General features: G+C 39.0%; 1 protein-coding gene across 2 annotated transcripts in view; it reads right to left on the bottom strand.

Moving 5' to 3' along the window:
- LOC136864598 (sorting nexin-29) overlaps positions 1–21263 on the bottom strand; it is a 656141-nt gene extending 634878 nt beyond the window's left edge. For both annotated transcript variants that reach the window (XM_067141812.2, XM_067141813.2), the window contains exon 1: positions 21166–21263. The gene's annotated coding sequence lies outside the window, so the exon portion shown is untranslated. The remainder of the gene's footprint in view (positions 1–21165) is intronic.
- Between the last annotated feature and the right edge of the window lie 313 nt (positions 21264–21576).

The raw sequence follows: 21576 nt of genomic DNA, 5'->3' as shown, positions 1-21576 counted from the left end.
CTACCGACAGTGGGGTTCAAACCCACTATCTCCTAGATGCAGGCTTACAGCTGCGCACTACTAACTGCACGGCCAACTCGCCCGGTACTTTTTCTTCTAGCCTTATCTCTTGCAGATGTCGGCAGTCACCACCGCGATGTCTTAATACAACAGCTCTGAAGAGCCCCTCAGAAGTCATGTCGCGCCATTTGTACACGTTATCCAGCCAAGAAATCCTCCTCTTCTCAGGTCCTCTTCTTTCATTGATCTCTCCTCACAAGAGGAGCTGCAGGAGGTGGTACTTTGACTCCTTTCACATTATATGCCATAGATGCCGCAGTTTGCTCTTCTTTACGGTAAACACGAGTTCAGGCTGACAACACATACATCGAAGGACTTCGTCATTGGACATGTTGGACCCACGTAATCTTGAACAGGCTCCCGTAGATTCACATTTCAAAGGATTGGATTTTCTTCTCCATGGCATAGGTTAGTGCCCTAGCTTCAACACCGTAAAGAAGTGTAGAGTAGGCTTACCATCTCACTATCTGCCTCTTCAAGTTTAGGCTGAGGTCAAGACTGTGTAGCATTTTTTCCATCTTAATGAAGATACTTCTTGCTCGTTCTGTGAGACATCTGATTTCTGAAGAAGGATCCCAGTCTTCGCTTAACGTAACCACCAAGTAGGCGAATTTAGTTACCATGTCAACTGGTCGACCGTTAGCCTTGAGTATACACTGTGGCACTTCATGCTTGCTGTTGACCATGTATGTCGTGTATTTTTTTTTTTTTTTTTACATTGATATCAAAGCCGTATTGAAGGCTAGCATGGCACACCTTGTCAGAGATTTTGCAGTCCATCAATATTGTCAGCAATGAGTACGGTATCCTATGCATACTGTATATTGTTGATTACTTCACCATTCACCTTTATTACATCTGAGACATCGCTGAACACTTCTCTAAACATTTTCTCAGAATATAGGTTGAACAGCAGTGGCGACTAAACAAAACCCTGTCGCAAGCCTCTAGTGACCGTGACTGGCTCCAAGAGCTTGTTATTGATGCCTACAGTCACTTCTTGACTACAGCAGGTATTTTGGATTATACAGGTGTCTTTCACATCGACCCCTGTGCTCTTCAGAACATTGATCATTTTATCGTGAAAAGACCTATCAAAGGCCTTGGAGAAGTACCAGAAACAGGTATACACATCGCAGTTGACATCCCTGCAATGGTTGAACACCACTTGAATTCCAAACAAGTCATCACAGATGACCAGACTTCCCGAATCCAAATTGAGATTCTGCCCACATTTTCATCACATTTCTGAAAAATTTTACTGTAAATAACTGAGGAACACTTTCAAGATGTGACTCATAATGCTGATTGTTCTAGAGTTGCTACATTCTTTGGCACTCACTCTCTTTGGCAAGGTAGATCTCAGCCAGTCTACAGGGATGAGGTTTTGGATTATACAGGTATCTTTTCCATTCACCCCTGTGCTCTTTGGTGCATTGATCATTTTGTCGTGACGACATACACTCTATCGTACAGCTTTGTTAATGTTTTGATGCATTCCTACTCCATGACCTTTCCACAGGGATATTATCCAGCCCTGCAGATTTTCTGCTTTTGGCAAGTCTGATTGCTCACTTGACCCCGGATGTGATTATTTCAGGACCTTCAGTGACACCCAGTTCTGGCTACTGTGGATGCTCTTCATCCTTGAAGAGTTTTTGAAAATATGACTCCCAAACTAAGTTTTTGCTTCACTTCTAAGACCAGGTTTCCATGTTCATCCATGATATTCCCAGCAGAAGTGCCAACCTTTGAAGTGGGTTATCAGTAATCCCATTTTTAACCTGCGCACTGCCCCCCTCAAAACGTTTACGAGTCAAATCCAAAGCACCCTGTTTGCCCTTTCCAACAACAATCTATTCTAAAGTGCATCATATTACACAATAACATTTGCTCATTACCAGTTCTGTGTTTAAAAATTTCTTTGTAGCTTGTTTCACATCTAGCAGCTGCTTTCCAGTGTAGGTTTTCTTGAAACATACTTCCCCGGGAAATAACATTTTAGTCTTCAGAACCATAAGCGATTCCAGTATAGACTGAAGAAGCCAGAGCCAACGAGTAATGACATATTTCAAAATTTTGTGACCCTCTGTGCCACAAAAAGCCTGATATATTTTCAACGTGTTTTGCTTTTTAGAACTCTTATCAAGATAGTAATATAACTGAACCAAAAGTTCACTACATTGACTGGTAATTAGACTGCTGCTTTTTGTACACAGATGTTGCAACTACGCCTACCACTACTCTTACTATTAATTAAACTCACACATCTGGCAATATACAGGAATAAGGATCAGGACAACTGTAGATTATGGATGCATTTCCACAATGAGGATTATACTTGGAAATAGAATCACTTAATAATAATAATAATAATAATAATAATAATAATAATAATAATAATAATAATAATAATATTATTATTATTATTATTATTAAAAGAAAACTGAATTTATGACTATACGTCACAATGAACTAGCATTGCCATACTTTAATTTATCACTAAAAATATACATTGTAAGATTTGTTGTTACATATACAGAAAATTTGATCTAAATAAAGAAAACTATTGGCATGAACTTGACTTGAACTATGATATCGCTGCTGATTACATTCTTCTTCATGTTATTTTTGCATAACATGTCTGATGCTGTAATTACCTGATGTCTGCACATACCACTGTTAAACTTGAAATTCCTGAAAAAACCATTGAGTTGAAGTCAGAAGCCATCTGCTGTTACCTCAATCAATATCAATCAATCAATACTGATCTGCATTTAGGGCAGTCGCCCAGGTGGCAGATTCCCTATCTGTTGCTTTCCTAGCCTTTTCCGAAATGATTTCAAAGAAATTGGAAATTTATTGAACATCTCCCTTGGTAAGTTATTCCAATCCCTAACTCCCCTTCCTATAAATGAATATTTGCCCCAGTTTGTCCTCTTGAATTCCAACTTTATCTTCATATCGTGATCTTTCCTACTTTTATAAACGCCATTCAAACCTATTCGTCTACTAATGTCATTCCACGCCATCTCTCCGCTGACAGCTCGGAACATACCACTTAGTCGAGCAGCTCTTCTTTCTCTCAATTCTTCCCAACTCAAACATTGCAACATTTTTGTAACGCTACTCTTTTGTCGGAAATCACCCAGAACAAATCGAGCTGCTTTTCTTTGGATTTTTTCCAGTTCTTGAATCAGGTAATCCTGGTGAGGGTCCCATACACTGGAACCATACTCTAGTTGGGGTCTTACCAGAGACTTATATGCACTCTCCTTTACATCCTTACTACAACCCCTAAACACCCTCATAACCATGTGTAGAGATCGGTACCCCTTATTTACAATCCCATTTATGTGATTACCCCAGTGAAGATCTTTCCTTATATTAACACCTAGATACTTACAATGATCCCCAAAAGGAACTTTCACCCCATCAACGCAGTAATTAAAACTGAGAGGACTTTTCCTATTTGTGAAACTCACAACCTGACTTTTAGCCCCGTTTATCAACATACCATTGCCTGCTGTCTATCTCACAATATTTTCGAGGTCACGTTGCAGTTGCTCACAATCTTGTAACTTATTTATCACTCTATAGAGAATAACATCATCCGCAAAAAGCCTTACCTCCGATTCCACTCCTTTACTCATATCATTTATATATATAAGAAAACATAAAGGTCCGATAACACTGCCCTGAGGAACTCCCCTCTCAACTATTACAGGGTCAGACAAAGCTTCACCTACTCTAACTCTCTGAGATCTATTTTCTAGAAATATAGCAACCCATTCAGTCACTCTTTTGTCTAGTCCAATTGCACTCATTTTTGCCAGTAGTCTCCCATGATCCACCCTATCAAATGCTTTAGACATGTCAATTGCGATACAGTCCATTTGACCTCCAGAATCCAAGATATCTGCTATATCTTGCTGGAATCCTACAAGTTGAGCTTCAGTGGAATAACCTTTCCTAAAACCGAATTGCCTTCTATCGAACCAGTTATTAATTTCACAAACATGTCTAATATAATCAGAAAGAACGCCTTCCCAAAGCTTACATACAATGAATGTCAAACTTACTGGCCTGTAATTTTCAGCTTTATGTCTATCACCCTTTCCTTTATACACAGGGGCTACTATAGCAACTCTCCATTCATCTGGTATAGCTCCTTCGGCCAAACAATAATCAAATAAGTACTTCAGATATGGTACTATATCCCAACCCATTGTCTTTAGTATATCCCCAGAAATCTGATCAATACCAGCCGCTTTTCCAGTTTTCAACTTTTGTATCTTATTGTAAATGTCATTGTTATCATATGTAAATTTTATTACTTCTTTGGCCTTAGTCTCTTCCTCTATCTCGACATTATCCTTGTAACCAACAATCTTTACATACTGCTGACTGAATACTTCTGCCTTTTGAAGATCCTTACATACACACTCCCCTTGTTCATTAATTATTCCTGGAATGTCCTTCTTGGAACCTGTTTCTGCCTTAAAATACCTATACATACCCTTCCATTTTTCACTAAAATTTGTATGACTGCCAATTATGCTTGCCATCATGTTATCCTTAGCTGTCTTCTTTTGCTAGATTCAATTTTCTAGTAAGTTCCTTCAATTTCTTCTTTCCTGCTTGGTTAGCATTCGAATGCTAACCAACATTACGAACATCTATCTTAATCTGAAGATGAAACTTGCAAAAGTAAGCACAGATAAGAACTTTTATTTGTGCTTATTGTCAATGTTTTTCTTTTCAGTTCTTTATTTATACAGCTGAAGAGGACCACTAAGTGGTCGAAACATGTCCTGTAAGTTTTAATTTTATTCAATTTTGCCTGAGGCATTAATAAAGTATCGATTAGGTGGTTATTTATACTTACTTCTTTTCACTCCAAATATATCAAGTTGCCTATTATCTTTAGAAATGAGCCTTACACCTAGAATTTCATGTGCCTCATCTTTAACTTTTTCATAGCTTACAAATTCTTCTTTCACCAGAATGAAAACTCCCCCTCCCACCTTTCCTATCCTATCTCTACGATACACACTCCAGCGCCGTGAGAAAATTTCTGCATCCATTATATCATTTCTCAGCCATGATTCAACTCCTATTACAATATCTCGTAAATATATATCTATTAAATTACTTAATTCTATTCCTTTCTTTACAATACTTCTACAGTTCAGCACTAACAATTTTATGTCATCCCTACTTGATTTCCAGTTCCCTGTTCCCTTATCACCTCTCCCTAGGCCATCCCGTTTCCCTGAATGTACCTCCCTATTACCTTTCCAAACAAATTTCCTAACTTATACGTACCACTGCGGTTTAAATGAAGGCCATCCGAGCGCAGATCCCTATCTCCTACCCACCCATTAGGATCTAGAAATTTCACTCCCAGTTTCCCACATACCCACTCCATAGTCTCATTTAAATCCCCAATCACCCTCCAGTCAGTATCCCTCCTACACAGTATTCCACTAATAACAATCTCCGCTTTCTTAAACCTCACCCGTGCTGCATTTACCAGATCCCACACATCTCCAACTATGTTGGTACTTATATCAGCTTGCCTTACGTTGTTGGTACCAACGTGAAACACTACCACCTTCTCCTTCCCCTCCTCCCTCTCTTCTACTTTCCTCAACATCTGCCTCAACCTAATTCCTGGATAACATTCTACCCTGGTTCCCTTTCCTCCACACACTTTCTCCACGTGTCTAACGATGGAATCCCCCATGACCAGAGCCTCAACCCTACCCACCTCATTTGATCCCCTCCCCTCCTGGTCAGCCCTATCTTTCCTGATAGCTGCAGAAGGTACTTCCTCCTCCCTTTTCTCCTTCCCATGACCCTGTTCCACCTGTCTTTTCCTATCCTCTACTCTACATTTCCCTTTCCTACCTTTTCCCTTCCTCCTACTTCCATGCATCTCAGCAACAGTTCCCTGTCCCTCATCTTCCCTCTGTTGTTCTACCTGGAGTGACTCGTACCGATTTCGCACAGACACCTGTCCTGAATTCTGATCCTGAATAGAGCCCTTGGATTGCAATCTCCTTCCCCTTAGAACATTAGACCACCTGTCTTCTACAACTCCTCCCTTTCCTTCCCCTCCCTCTTGTACACCTACTGTAACCTGTACATTGTTTGAGGGAGTCCTATCTTCCTTCCTGTCTTCTGTGAGAATCCTAATTATCTCCCTCAAACTTTCCAACTCCTCCCTCATACCCCTCAATGCCTCACCACACCCACAATAAGTACACTCGCGCTCCTTAGCCATTCTTTACGGGGGGGAAAATTATAAATTAAAAAAATGAAGTAACTTATTTGCAAAAAAATAAATGAACGGAGGGATATGTTGTCTGGGATAGTACACAACAATAAGGTAATTAATATACGACTACACTACAATACTACTTAGTCGTGCTCTATTTTTTTAAATCCTACAACCCCTAACAGGATAAAAACTGGGGAAATCCGATTTCTTGCAATCATCGCTATTTGTCCCGTCCACTTAACTTAAGCGGACACTTTACACGTTGCAGGACAATTTATTACGCCGGACCACGTCATCCTTTCTTTTAAAACCATTCTTCAGACATAGGAAATCCCTTTTGATTGATTGTACTATTTCGAGTGCAAGGGGAGAAGGTACATCGGAATGCAGTTTTACCTAGTGGTGTATAGGCCTATTCCGAGAATTCTAATTGCCCAGAAACGCTGCCAGAGACTGCTGACTCACAAGTTACCTGGGGATTTTCTTCCCTTCTTGCATCATTCTACTCATAACTCGGACTGTCGCTGATAAGGTCGAGCTCAGGTAGTTAACTTGAGAAGGAAAAGACAGTACAGGCGCTAATCAGTGAGACAGAAATACAGTACCCACCATAGCATTTCAGTTGTCTGTTAAACATGAGTAACAAGGGACTATCGTGTTTAGATCTCGAGGCAAGAATTGTGATTATACAGTAGAAAGTGACAAAGGACTTTCAGTGAGAAAGCTTGCCAAAAAATTCAACTGCGGGAAAACTCAAATAAACACCATTGTGAAGAATATTACTGAAATTTGAAAGGAGTGGGAGGAAAATAGGAATCGAGGAGTGAAGAGAAAGCAGGAGTCAGTTTTTTCAGAAGTTTTCGTTTTTGAGAATATCGCAGTTAAGAAAACATGCTAAATTTACACAGACGAAGCTTCACGATTACTTCACGAAGCTGTAATGTTTTTAAATGATGTAAAATCACTTATAATAACTCTCTATGAAATACTAACACAGAAGTGACTTAGAATAATAAAAATAAAAATATGTATGCTTATATTTAAGGTGGATGTTCTTTGCCGTTAAAATGTTCAATTATTTTTACAAACTTGTTTTAGCGGACACTTCTCGTAACGGATATTTTTCCTTGGAACTGACGGTGTCCGCAGAAGGGAGGTTCAACTGTATTTACATTATCACCTGAAATCGGGTACACACTATTGATACATACATAGAAACACCCTTCACAAATTGGATACATAGTATCATCCATCTGGATGTTCATTATTACACATATATTTATAAAAACATAGATCAAATATCATTTTCACCTTGATTATACAATATTATTTACTTTTAGAGATTACATTCTTTGATCACTTTGGTCGTTCCAAACGTTCATTTAGTGTCCAATAGTAATTCTCATAGACATTTCATTATATAGATTTTTTCCAAACACTGGAGTTTATAACACTGTAGCGCTTCACTTAATCTCACAGCACACGCTAATTTCACTTAAGGGCCGATGACCTTAGATGTTAGGCCCCTTTAAACAACAAGCATCAATTTCACTGAAGTCCTGTTCACAATGCCAACTTCATAAAATATGGTGAATTAACATAACAATGAGAACTAATCAACAAACTCATGTGATATATTTCTTAAGATTTCTTATATTGTATGTGCTTACGATCTTTCCTTCCTTGTCTTTTAATGAATAAGCACATTTCCCAATCCGTTTCACTACGGTGAAATATCCCTGATATAATAACAAAAACTTAGAAAATTGACCAGCTTCTGCTGATGATGGAGTGGTACCCTGAGTAAAACCTTGTCACCAAACTCAAATTCATCCAACATGATATCAACAATTCACACAATTCATCTTTCGGACTTTCCGCTAAATTACATTTCTCCACTTTCTCATACAATTCATGTCTAGCATCTCTCTGTATAGACACATAGCAGACATCAATATTTTTCCTCATATTAGGAACTTCATTTGACCTTTTGGTACTAGAACACATTTTATTCGCACTAATTTCTGACGCTTCATCATATGGTAACCTGACTTCCCTGCTACTCTTTCCCCAAATCAGACCGACATTACATAGATCAAAATTTAATTTAGCCTTATGACACGTTAACTAGTTGGTACCTAAAAAAAAACGGCATAAACTACATTAGGTACAACTAAACATGGTTGGAAGATACATATTAAACTTATGTTAATGGGGACAGCAATTTGTTTATTCACCCTTTGAGGCTTGTTTCCAACAGCTGTTATGATGACTGTATTCCTCACAGGAATTTCCGCTACCTCATGCTTCTCTGTCACTACTTCCTCATACAGCTTCGAATTTATGCACGATTTCTCACTTCCAGAGTCCAACAACCTTCCTGCCCCATACCATCAGTTCAATCGTCGATGTTACAGTAAAACTACTTAAATTATCCTCATTACATACAATTAGATCACTTAACAAATCTTGCCTCATGTCTAGATTTAAATTACACTCATAAAATTTATATTCTACGATTAAGAGTCGCCACTTAAAACATTTGAATTATTACTACTTAGGTCACAATCATGTTCGCTTACAACTATAGGCTGGTTGACATCAACTGACTTATCTAGAACTCACCATTTCCGGACTGTCTCAGTGACCTGTTTATATAGCCCATTGCGCGTTTAAAATTACTTGGTTACATACCTCATTCGGCCTCCCCTGTTGCCTATTAACTCTAGTTTCATTATTGTTATTATTATAATGGCCTATACTCTCCTGCCTCCCAGTTTCTGGTTCATTTCCATATTCACACCTCCCAGTTCTGAAATGTTCCATACTATTTTGATAATTTCTCTCCCTGTGTAAATTACGATTAGGTCTCTCCTGTAATTACGATTATTCATAGGCCTGTCCTGATTATTACATTGATTACCCCTTCCTTCCTATTGTGTCTCCTACTATTATTCAGGCTACTACCCAAAGCATCAAAACTTTCGAACAAAATTTCCATTTCCTTAATCATCTCCACTCTTTGCATACAAATGGCTTCTCTTATTCTATCGGGATAGTGCTTTGACATAAGTCTAAAGATATCTGCCTCAGGTCCAATACATTCTAAATTTCTCCACACTAAAACATTTGACAAAAAGTATTCTGTCATTCTAACACCCTTGTTAGAATTATCTCACACACACACACACACACACACACACACACACACACACACACACACAATCTCAATATATATATCTCTCTACTCTACTCTGAACACCTTCATTCCAAAATTTAGCTATGAATTTCTCCTTAAATTCAGCTAGACTAGACAGCAAGCTTTTATATACCCGAAACCAAGACTTTGTCTCTCCTACGAAAGCGTTAAATAAGATCTCCAATACAGTTTCCCAGTTTTCTCTTAATTGAACAGCAAATTTCTTCTCTACTACTCTCATAAATTCCATTGGATTGAATTCTTTCCCAGAAAACTTAGGTATATCATGATCCCTAGTAATTCAAACCATTAGTTAAAATTATCTCACGTACATTTCTACTATCATGCACTTCTTGCTGGAGTACCTTCTGGCAACTCAGAAATTTTTCTTCCACTGTTTCCTTAGCCTTTTCGTGTCTTTTTCTTAATTCCTCCAACTTTTCTTCAGATTCTCTCACCTTCTGTGATGATTTTTGTTCACTCCCTAGTTCACCTACTTCTCCAAGTTTTCTTTCCATATGATCCACCCTACTAATACATTTCCTAGTTTGTTGCCCCACTGTATTGGTTATCTCTACAAACCTTTCTTCCACTAACTCACCGATTTCCCGTTTATTAGACTCGATCTTGGCACCTAATTCATCAATCTTATGCCCCTCTTTGATGCATGTCTCACTAATTTGCTCTATTTCCGTTTGGAGACTGCTCCGACCCAATTCCATCTCAACTCTGATATCGCTACACTCCCTGTTTACCTTACTTTCTAACTTATTAATTTGCTCACTTATTGAAGGATTCTTGGAGAAAATAGAAAGTGGTTATTAAGGGAGATCTGAACGCACACGTCGGAAACAAGAGACAAGGAAAGGCAGAAGTCAATGGACCATATGGATATGGGGAAAAAAGAATCGTGAAGAAGAGGAACTAGTGGAATTCTGAGAAAGGAATGGACTGATAATTGGGAATACAGAGTTTTGAAAGAAAAACAGCAGGAAAATTATGAGATAGGGCAGAAGAACAAAATCAGTAATTGACTACTTTTTGGTGGAAAGGACAAATCACAGGAAGTTGATGGATGCGACAGCTTTACCAGGAGAAGCATTTGATGGGGACCATGGAGTTGTGGTGACAAAACTATGGTTGGGAAGAATGGAAAAACTAAGAGAGATTAGGAAAAGTAAAATAAAAGTATGGACATAGAAATACAAAAATGTACAGGAAGATTTTCAGCTGAGAGATTGAAGCAACAAATCCCAGTTACTGAAGTGGAAAATATAGAAGAGGAGTGGGCCAATTTTAAAAAGGCATTTGTTAGTGCAGCAGAGAGTGCTTGTGCCAGGACATATACAAGAGTGAAAGAAAAGGAGACACCGTGGTGAAATGAGGAAGTGAGGAAAGTGGTGAAAGAAAAGAAGACAGCCTGGTGAGAATGGAATCGAGATCAAACAGAAGAAAGGGAAAGGAAGTATCTGAACAGCAAACGGAGATGTAAGAAGGTGGTAGGAGAAGAAAAGAAAAAGAGTTGAGAAGAATTTACAAAAAAAAAAAAAAAAAAGTGGATGTAATTGGCAGTAAAAGGATGCTGTATGGACTTGTAAGAAGTAAGAGGACAGAAAGATTTATCACAAAGCTAGTGAAAAAAGGAAGATGGGGAATTGTTAACACACCCAGAAGAGATAAGATTACGTACATTTCATGTGATAAATATAAGAGATAACTGTACAGGGGAGATAGAAGCAATACAGTGTGAGGACTCAACAACAGAGGATGATATAACAATGCTGGAGGTGGAGCTAGCCGTACAAAAGATGAAGATGGGAAAAGCAACAGGGATTGATGAAATCAGTGTGGAAATCCTACAGGCTGCTGGACCTGTTGGTATACAATGGTTGTACCGACTACTGAAGTGTATGTGGAAACACATATGTGTACCAGAAGACTGGAAAAAAGGGATAATAATACCAGTGTTTAAGAAAGGGGACAAGAATGTTTGTGGTAACTATAGAGGAATCACACTTACATCGCAGGAAGTTAAAATACTGGAAAGGATATTAGAAAGGAGAATGAGAAGAAAGATTGAAGGAGAGTTACAGGAGGAACAATATGACTTTAGGAGTGGAAGGTCTACAGTGGACCCAATCTTTAGCATGAGACAGCTGATGGAAAAGAACTGGGAATATGAAAATGATCTGGTCATGACTTTCATAGGTATAGAAAAGGTATAGGCTATGATAGTGTCCCCAAAGAGAAGGTTTGGGAAACCATGGTTAAAAAGAAACTTGGAATAGAAATGTTAGAAATGGTGCAAGCAATGTAAAACAACTGTGTTACCAGGGTGCTGACCCCAGTTGGAAAGACAGAATGGTTTAGGAATAAGACTGGACTAAGACAGGGGAATGTGCTGTCACCTCTTTTGTTTATTATGGTCATGGATGAAATTGTAAAGGAAACAACGGAAGCCTATGGAGATAAAGAGATAAAGATACTGCTACTTGCAGATGATGATGATGTCTGGGGAAAGTACAGCAAAGAAGTGCAACAACTAGATGTACTGAATGAAAAAATTGAGAAGTATAGCATGAAAATCAGTACAGATAAAAGCAAGACTACGTGATATCGAGAGGAGAAAGGCAAGGAAAGGGCACGGTGATAATTGGAAGTCAGTCTGGAAATTGTGGACAGCTTTAAATACCTAGGAAGTGAAATAATGTAAAATGCTAGGGTGGACGTGGAGATTAGGAGGAGGGCACAGGAGGGCAATGCATTCTACCAAAGTATATTTTAAAAAAAAACTTGTTTGGAGCAAAGAAGTACCAAGGAAAAGTAAAGAGATAATCAAAATCGACTTTCAACCTATTAGGTCGTGTTACGTACATTTCATGTGATAAATATCATTTTTGGTCCGTATTGATGATATTTGATAGAAATAATAACAGTAGCCTAAGTTATTTATTAGACCACCTAATCAATACAAAATCTAGTCTTGGATGAATTACATAAATTTGTTAACTAACAGTGGTACATGTTTCGCCTTCCCTGAAGTAAAGAAGAGAGAGTCTTTTATTCTCTCTTTACTTTGATTATATACAATCTTTCGCCATCGTTTAATTATAACTGCCAGACTATCAACTTTATTTTTATGCAATCTTACTACTTGTGTATAACAATCTGTTGTTTTTATCCATTGCACTTATTTCAGCAACCTTCTAATGTTAATTTTGTTAATACTTCCACTATTATCTCATCACATTGTATTTTTAAACCATCATTCTTATTTTTAATGTTATTTTACTTCAAATCCCCTCAAGATTTTAAAATTCATTTCATTATTACACGTTATTTAGACGCTTATTTTTAATTTAAGGTTAAGACTATGGCTGATGATGCCTTCAGGGAAGGCGAAACATGTACCACTATTAGTTAACAAATTTATGTAATTCATCCAAGACTAGACTTTGTATTGATTAGGTGGTCTAATAAATAACTTACTGTTATTATTTCTATTACGTACATTTGTCGGGAGGTTGTGGGTTCGGATCCCACTGGTGTCCGGTTGGCCATTTTTGTTCTGTACTTCTCTTCAACACGTACTAAATGTACGTAACATGACCTAATAGGCTGAAAGTCGATTTCGATTACAATGTGGTCGTGAAAATTCAATATTCATAAAAGAGATAATGTACAAAATGTACTATGTACCCATACTGACTTATGTAGCTGAGACTTGGACTTTGACTAGCAGGCTAGAGAGTAGGATTCAAGCCAGTGAGATGAAATTCCTAAGAAGTATGATAGTAAAGACAAAGTGAGAAACGAAGATGTTAGAAAGGAATTTGGGATAGGAAAGCTAAATGAGAGAATTGAAAAGAACAAACTAAGATGGTTCGGACAGGTAAAGACGATGGAGGAGAAAAGAATTCCAAGACAGGTGCTGGAGGCAATGTGCGAGGGCAAGAGAGCAAGAGGAAGACCTAGAACAAGATGGATTGAATCAGTGAAGAGCGGCATAAGAAGACTAAATATAGACTGGGACAAGATCGTGGAAGAGGAATGGTAGAAGGAAAGAGGAAGATGGAGAAGTGCCATACATACCCCAACCTGACAGGAGCTCGATAAGGGGAAATGATGACCGGACAGGATACAGCCCACAGGAATGGCTGAGGTCAGTTCTAATTCCCAATCCTAAGAAGCCAAATGCAACTAGATGTAGCCAATACAGACGCATTAATCTCTTGAGTCAAGTTCTTAAATTGTTTCTAATGATAATAAATTTCAGAATTCATAAAAAATGCGAACTGGATATAGGTGACGAACAGTCTGGTTTCCGTAAGGGCTGTGGGACATGTGAGGGAGGCCTTGTTCTGCCCGACCAATTGTAGAGACCAGTCTAAAGATGTACACATCTGCTTCATTGATTATGCCCAAGTATTCGATTGCGTCAAACATTCTGAACTCCTGCAAATTCTGAACACACAAGGAATACATAGTGAAGATCTTACATTTGTCACAAAGCTGTATAAATATTAAGAATCTTCCATAAGAATTGGAAACTCCAAGATTTGCACAATGATGTGTATTATCTCCCCTGCTGTTTAATCTGTATTCGGAGCAGATGTTCCGAGCTGCTCTTCAAGACGTGGAAGATGGAGTAAATGTCAAACGTAGGGTGATCAACAATCTGAGGTACACAGATGACACTGTCATCTTGGCTGACAGTACTGAAGGTCTTCAGCGTCTGGTAAACAGAATTGTAGCAGAAGATGATAAATTTGGTCTCAAAATTAACACCGACAACACCAAGGTGAAGGCCATTTCCAGAACACGTAACATGCACATTCTTATGACCATTTATGGGGAAGCTGTTGAACAAGTGCGGAAGTTTAAGCACCTTAGCAGCTGAATTACTGAGGACTTAGACCCAGTTTTAGAGATCCGTGTATGAATAGATATGGCCCGTACTAGCTTTCTGAAAATTAGGAATCTACCGCTTGACAGAAGCTTCAGCTTGGAGACACGTCACAACTTCCATCAGATGCTATGTATATTCAGTGCTTCTGTACAGCTCTGAAATGTACCACCATTATGACAATAAATGCCTTCAGGATGTGGGTGTTCTCAAGGATGTTACGGATCTCGTTGACTGACGACGCCTCCAATGCTGCCGCACTCAAACGCATGAGAAGAGAATGAATGTTCACGTGTACAACCGAGAAAAGAAAGTCAGCCTACCTTGGGCATATTATGAGGAATGAAAAGAACAACCTACTTAAAAAGATCATGCAGGGTAAAAGTGATGGACATAGGAGTCGCGGTCAAAGGAAACACTTCTGGCTGAGGAACTTATGGGATTGGACTGGACTAGATTCTTGTATACTGAGGACAGCCGAACATTATACAGACTTTGCTGTGATTGTGGCCAACCTTCAGTAATGGAGAAGGCACTACAAGGAGCTTTTGTCAGTTTTGAGTAACGGTTATTTAATAGGACTTTTTTTTTTTTTTTACAAGTTGCTTTACGTCTCACCGACGCAGATAGGCTTTATGGCAACGATGAGACAGAAAGGGGCTAGGAGTGGGAAGGAAGCGGCCGTGGCCTTAATTAAGGTACAGCCCCAGCATTTGCCTGGTGTGAAGATGGAAAACCATGGAAAAGAATCTTCGGGGCTGCCGACAGTGGGGCTCGAACCCACTATCTCCTGAATATTGGATACTGGCCCCACTTAAGCGACTGCAGCTATCGAGCTCGGTATTTAATAAGACTACTCAAAACAATATAGATTAAAAATTGTTGAGCAGCGCATGAAAGGAATAGTCTTTAAATCAGCTGATATGACCGGGCAAAGCAGCTACGTTCTTTAACTATTGTGCGACATCTGTTATGTTCTTTCTTACAATATTCACACTATAAAGTGAAATAACAGAATAAAAGGGTCCTGTATGAATATAGCTTCAGTAGTGGTACAAGATAGATTCATCTTCATAGATTTAAGGAGTGGAATCTACAAATTTTACCTCATATTGCATGTAAGAGAGACAGAAGTGCTCAATGCTATTCCTGGGAGCCTACCAACCTATCCTAAATAGTATCTTACTTTTATAGCAGAACAGGCACAACTATACAAGACTAGCATTGTGACAGCACGCGAGATGATTTTCTGTTGTTCTTAGCAGTTTACTGAACTCACCAGATAATGCTACCAATTTTTGACATAAACACATGTTGTGGGGTGAAGACATTATTTATCATTGGCTTCTTTAAAGCATATATGCTGAGCATCGTAATCCATTCCTGTTACAGAACTCTCTCACAGAGCTAGTCTTGTACACGCACGCACATTAATGGTGTCCTGATATAAACAATCAACACTGCCCCACTCCAGTACTGAAAAGGAGGGGAGAGAGTGAAGGGATAGTGTTGAAGGCCGCTCCAGTACCGAGGAGGAGGGGAAGGGAGTGAACAGGTAGTGCTGAATACACAGTGTGTGTATTCCGGCCTACATTTCGTTATAAACATTGTAAGATGGCTCCTATCTTATCACAGGTGAATCGAGGCCGTATTATTGGCATGTGGGAGGCTCACATGGTCCCCCAAGCAGTAGCTCAAGCAATACCATGAAGTCTTAAGACAGTTTGGAGATGGATAGAAATATGGCAAGAACGAGGTGAAGGATTGGTAGACCATAGGACACATAACAAGGCTCCTAGAAGAACTACTACCGAGCTTGATAGCTGAAGTCGCTTAAGTGCGGCCAGTATTCAGTATTTGGGAGATAATAGGTTCGAACCGCTGGGCCCGTGGTGTAGAGGTAGCGTGCCTGCCTCTTACCCGGAGGCCCCGGGTTCGATTCCTGGCCAGGTCAGGGATTTTTACCTGGACCTGAGGGCAGGTTCGAGGTTCACTCAGCCTACAATGATCACAATATGAAGATAAAGTTGGAATTCAAGAGGACAAACTGGGGCAAATATTCATTTATAGGAAGGGGAGTTAGGGATTGGAATAACTTACCAAGGGAGACGTTCAATAAATTTCCAATTTCTTTGAAATCATTTAGGAAAAGGCTAGGAAAACAACAGATAGGGAATCTGCCACCTGGGCGGGATTGGAATAACTTACCAAGGGAGACGTTCAATAAATTTCCAATTTCTTTGAAATCATTTAGGAAAAGGCTAGGAAAACAACAGATAGGGAATCTGCCACCTGGGCGACTGCCCTAAATGCAGATCAGTATTGACTGATTGATACTACATGATTAGAATTGAGGAGCTATCTGACAGTGAGATAGCGGTCCCGGTCTAGAAAGCCAAGAATAACGGCCGAGAGGATTCGTTGTGCTGACCACACGACACCTCGTAATCTGCAGGCCTTCGGGTTGAGCAGCGGTCGCTTGGTAAGCCAAGGCCCTTCAAGGGCTGTAGTGCCGTGGGGTTTGTTTAGTAGGTTCGAACCCCCCTGTCGGTAGCCCTGAAGATGGTTTTCCGTGGTTTCCCGTTTTCGCACCAGGCAAATGCTGGGGCTGTACCTTAATTAAGGCCACGGCCGCTTCCTTCCCACTCCTAGCCCTTTCCTGTCCCGTCGTCACCATAAGATTTATCTGTGTCGTTGGGACGTAAAGCCAATAGCAAAAAAAAAAAAAACTACTTCCAAACAGGATGCTGGAATCGTTCAAACTATGGACAATTCCCCATTTGCAACAATTGATAATACGACGCCGCATTGAAATTGCCAGTAAGCCGGACTACCGTGAGTCGCCGACTCCACGCAGCAGGTATTTACAATCGCTGAGCTGTGAAAAATTTGCGACTTCTTCCTATCCACAGAGAACTTCGCGTAGGCTTTGCACTACAAGAAAGTTTTACTCCACGACAGGAATAGGAAATTACAATTTGGTTGGATGAAAAGGTATTTTGCTCCGATCCAGGTAAAACAGCTGAAGTGCTGGCGTCCAGTTGGAAAGAGTTATGAAAAGCCCTTTGTCCAGGTAACTAATCAGTCGGGTTGCATCACATGTGGCGTATTGAGGTGGATAAGTGGTGCTGGTCCAGGAGAGTTGATAGAGGTCACTCCACATGACTGCTTGTGAATATGTGGACATTTTATAAGGTGCCGTTCTTTCTAGTGTTCGAGCCATTTACCCCATAGAAGAAGTTCCCGTTATGAGGTTTGTGCAGGATAACAGCCCTGTTCACACTGCACACGTAACCGAAGCTTTCTTCAAACAGCATTCTGACGTTCACGTGTTTGACTGGCCTCCCAAGACGGCTGACTTAAATATAATAGAACATGTTTGGGCACGAAAGGTAAACGTATGCGTTCCAGGTCAGGAAAGGACAAGAGCGGCTCTGTTAATGCACTGCCATCAAGATTGGGCGAATCTGAGGAATGAACCAGATTTTTTCCAACATCTAATAGATTCCATTCCCAAGCGGCTAGAGCAAATGATAAACAGGAACATAAACATAAACTGATTATTAACTCTGGGAGGGAGGAGGGACCCGTCACACTTGTTGTAAATTCAGTATTTGACACAACTCTTTAGTTATTTAATACCCATTTCACAATTAGTTTTGAGTAAATTTCCATTTTTCTTTTCTTGAAATTATGTATCTATAATAATAATGTTATTTGCTTTACGTTCCACTAACTACTTTATCGGTTTTCGGAGATGCCGAGGTGCCGGAATTTAGTCCCACAGAAGTTCCTTTACATGCCAGTAAATCTACCGACACGAGGCTGACGTATTTGAGCACCTTCAAATACCACCGGACTGAGCCAGGATCGAACCTGCCAAGTTGGGGTCAGAAGGCCAGCGCCTTAACCATCTGAGCCACTCAGCCTTGCTATGTATCTATAGACAGTGCATTATGTTTATTATTTTACCGAACATTTATTTTATTTATATATTTTCGAGGAAGATGCGATACGTTCATATTTTTTATAAGATATTTCTGTAAAAAATGTGTTAATTTTATAATAATTAGTTATGTTGAGATGTTGCAATAATAGCATTTTTGTTGTATATTTTGTGGAAATTGAATTTGAATGATATTAAATTATTTTCAGATGTATTTTCTTATTTCTCAAGAAGTAAAATATATCTTCACTTATTTTTATAAAGAAATGTTTACAGTTATGCATCAATATCTTATTTTAGTATACTAATTTTCTGTTTGTAGAATTTATCATAATTCTATATCCGAGGTGGTAAATTATGATATAACTTCAGTAAAGTCCAGAACAAAGTTACAAACCAGTAAAAGGTGTTTTCAAATTACGACCCGACATAACACAGCCACAAAATATTCCTAACTAGTATAAAATAATATTTGGTTAAGAACCTGTTTTACCTCTTGATACTGTAATTATCAAAGTAGGTTACCTAATGGTGTACTTCAATTCATCTGCCACTGTCCCCATTTCAATCGCAACAAAGTCTAGTAGCGGGCCTACATGCAGCAATGCATTAAGCGAGAAGGTGGGTCATTGTGCCTTCGGCACTACCCCTTCACTCCCTTCCCTCTTGTTTTGTTCTGGAGGGGCCTTCAACACTACCCCTTCTCTCCCTCCCCTCCTTTTCAGTACTGGAGTGGGGCAGTGTTGACTGTTTATGTCGGGACACCATTAATGTGCACGTCTGTACTGTTACTAAAGTTGCTACTCCTTTCTGAGTGGTAATTTTATTTTTTTCAGACTACTGACTGCAATGTTAAACACATTTGATATAGTTAACTGCATGGTTACACGAGAAAAATAATTTCTGCAGTTTGCAGGGACAAAAAGATATTCAATTTCAAAAAACATGTGTGTTCAAAGGTCACTTCAATTACTACGTTGTGAGACTGATATAATTTTGCCCTGCAAAGCAGTTGTATAACATGTCAGTAAACCTGACGCGGGTCTCTTACAATTAAGCACTGTTCAATGCTGATCAAGAGTATACAATGGGGTTCAATTCTGCAACCCGAAGCAGAGAAGGTGAGCACCTAATCAGCCACAATGCACTGTCGCCGAGAATTGTGGACACTTCTTGTAGGCAACATATTTAGATATTGTAGGCTAATAATCTATAAATGCCAATATTTGAACTACTTGTTTGTACTGCTGATATAAAGTAAGAATGTAATGAAACAACCATGATTATTTATAAAGGAAAATTTCTCTCACAAGTAACAAGTTCATACAGAAAATATGAAAAATTCATACTAAGTTAGGCAACACTAATCAATATGAGAAATGTAACATACCGGTAGTGATGGTATCACACATCAATGTTGACCAATTCAAGTTTTTAGAGAATTTATCCAGATAAAGAATACAAAAAGAGAATTTTGCAATTTACTTCCCACAGCATACCACAAATCTTAATAAACTGGTGAAGTTTGAAAATGTTATTCATTTTTACGCCCCACAAACTACTTATACAGTTTTCGGAGACAGAGAGGTGCCAGAATTTTGTTCTGCACGAGTTCTTCAACATACCAGTAATCTACCGACATGAGGCTGACGTATTAAAGTAGGCTACCTTCAAATACCACCAGACTGGGCCGGGATTGAGCCCACCAACTTGAACTCACAACTGCCTGAGCTACTCAGTCCAGCTGGTGAAGTTTCTCCTCTGGTGTGACAGTTCCATAATAAGCACATCCAGAATTCAACACAATGCACACTAAAACTGTGGCCAGGCACCACATGTCAAAGTGCCCAAAGAATATATTTCAAATATGTTGCAATGGAGATCACCACATCAGATTTAAGAAAATGGTTTGGTTTTCTTCACAAATAATTCGTTTTTACTTCCTTTTTCTCATTCTGCAGCTCCCTCTTCTCCAATCGTTCACCTTTACATTATTTTGATACACCAGAACTTTATACTTACTAGTACCAATACAGCAAGCACATTTAATACAACTTATGAATTACAATAATTATACTGAAGTGTGGGAGTAAAATACCCTTTAATCATTACCATCGTGAATGAGAAATGACACTGTGATGCGATAGGTCTACCACTCTTCAAAAGCATTACAGTATGTTGATATCTTACATCCAGGAATCTAAGGTTAAATGGCTCAGTGAAAATCACTATTCTAATATTTTATTTATTACTGCCACATTCAACATCAAATCCCATACCAAGTATTTAGGTAGGACATTAAAATTATGGCAAATATAGTGAAATACAAAATAAATACACATAATTAGGAATTAAAATCGTACATGTAGACCCGTTTCAGACTAATAAACCTCTAAAACAGCCTTCATTCAAAAACAACTCTCTGCATTAATTATAAAATGGTACAACTATAATGCCAATGGTGCTGCTAAAAACTGTACATACGAATCTTCAGAAGTCAGCAACACGATGGCAAGGAATATTTGCCAATGTGTCGAAATTCTTGGAACTCCAACAACTTCTATTTACAACTGCTCGTAAATCATTGAAAAGTTACACTGAATAATCGATGAACCAAACTGTGAAAGCATTAGCAGGAAGAAACACAGATATAATATTTAATTTTGCAAAGTCCACGAATAAAAATATTAATAATAATAACATGCAGAAAAAACAAGGAAGAATCGAAAATGTCACATATACAGCAGAACAAAACCTCCAATGCTCACCACTTCATACACATTGATATTCCTGAATTAACCCAAACTCCAAACACACCCCCAACAAGTGACCCTGACTTCGCCTAAAATCACATGTTTTAAACAGGATTGCCAACCAAGAAATATTTTCTCCCCCAAATTTTAGTTGAAAATCCGCTAAATTCTGAATTGAAACCAAATAGCATAAAACGGGTCATTTTATACAGAAAATGAATTCAACACTCACCAAGTGTAGAACAGGAGGTCATCACTCACTCAACATCCTAAATCACCATCTCTATTACGCATATGTCGCGGCATTTTACAGATTCCTAATTGTCCTATTCCAGAGCCATCTACAGTTGAAGTCGGGAGGTACGCTTAGCAACGCTGAATGTATCTGTCAAGCGGAAGTCGCGAAAAAAGGGGGCGTGTCCGATT

Source organism: Anabrus simplex, chromosome 2 (genome assembly GCF_040414725.1).
Source record: "Anabrus simplex isolate iqAnaSimp1 chromosome 2, ASM4041472v1, whole genome shotgun sequence".
NCBI classification, from domain to species: domain Eukaryota; kingdom Metazoa; phylum Arthropoda; class Insecta; order Orthoptera; family Tettigoniidae; genus Anabrus; species Anabrus simplex.
The sequence above is the reverse complement of the archived record's forward strand: the minus strand, read 5'-3'. Positions and strand labels throughout refer to the sequence as shown.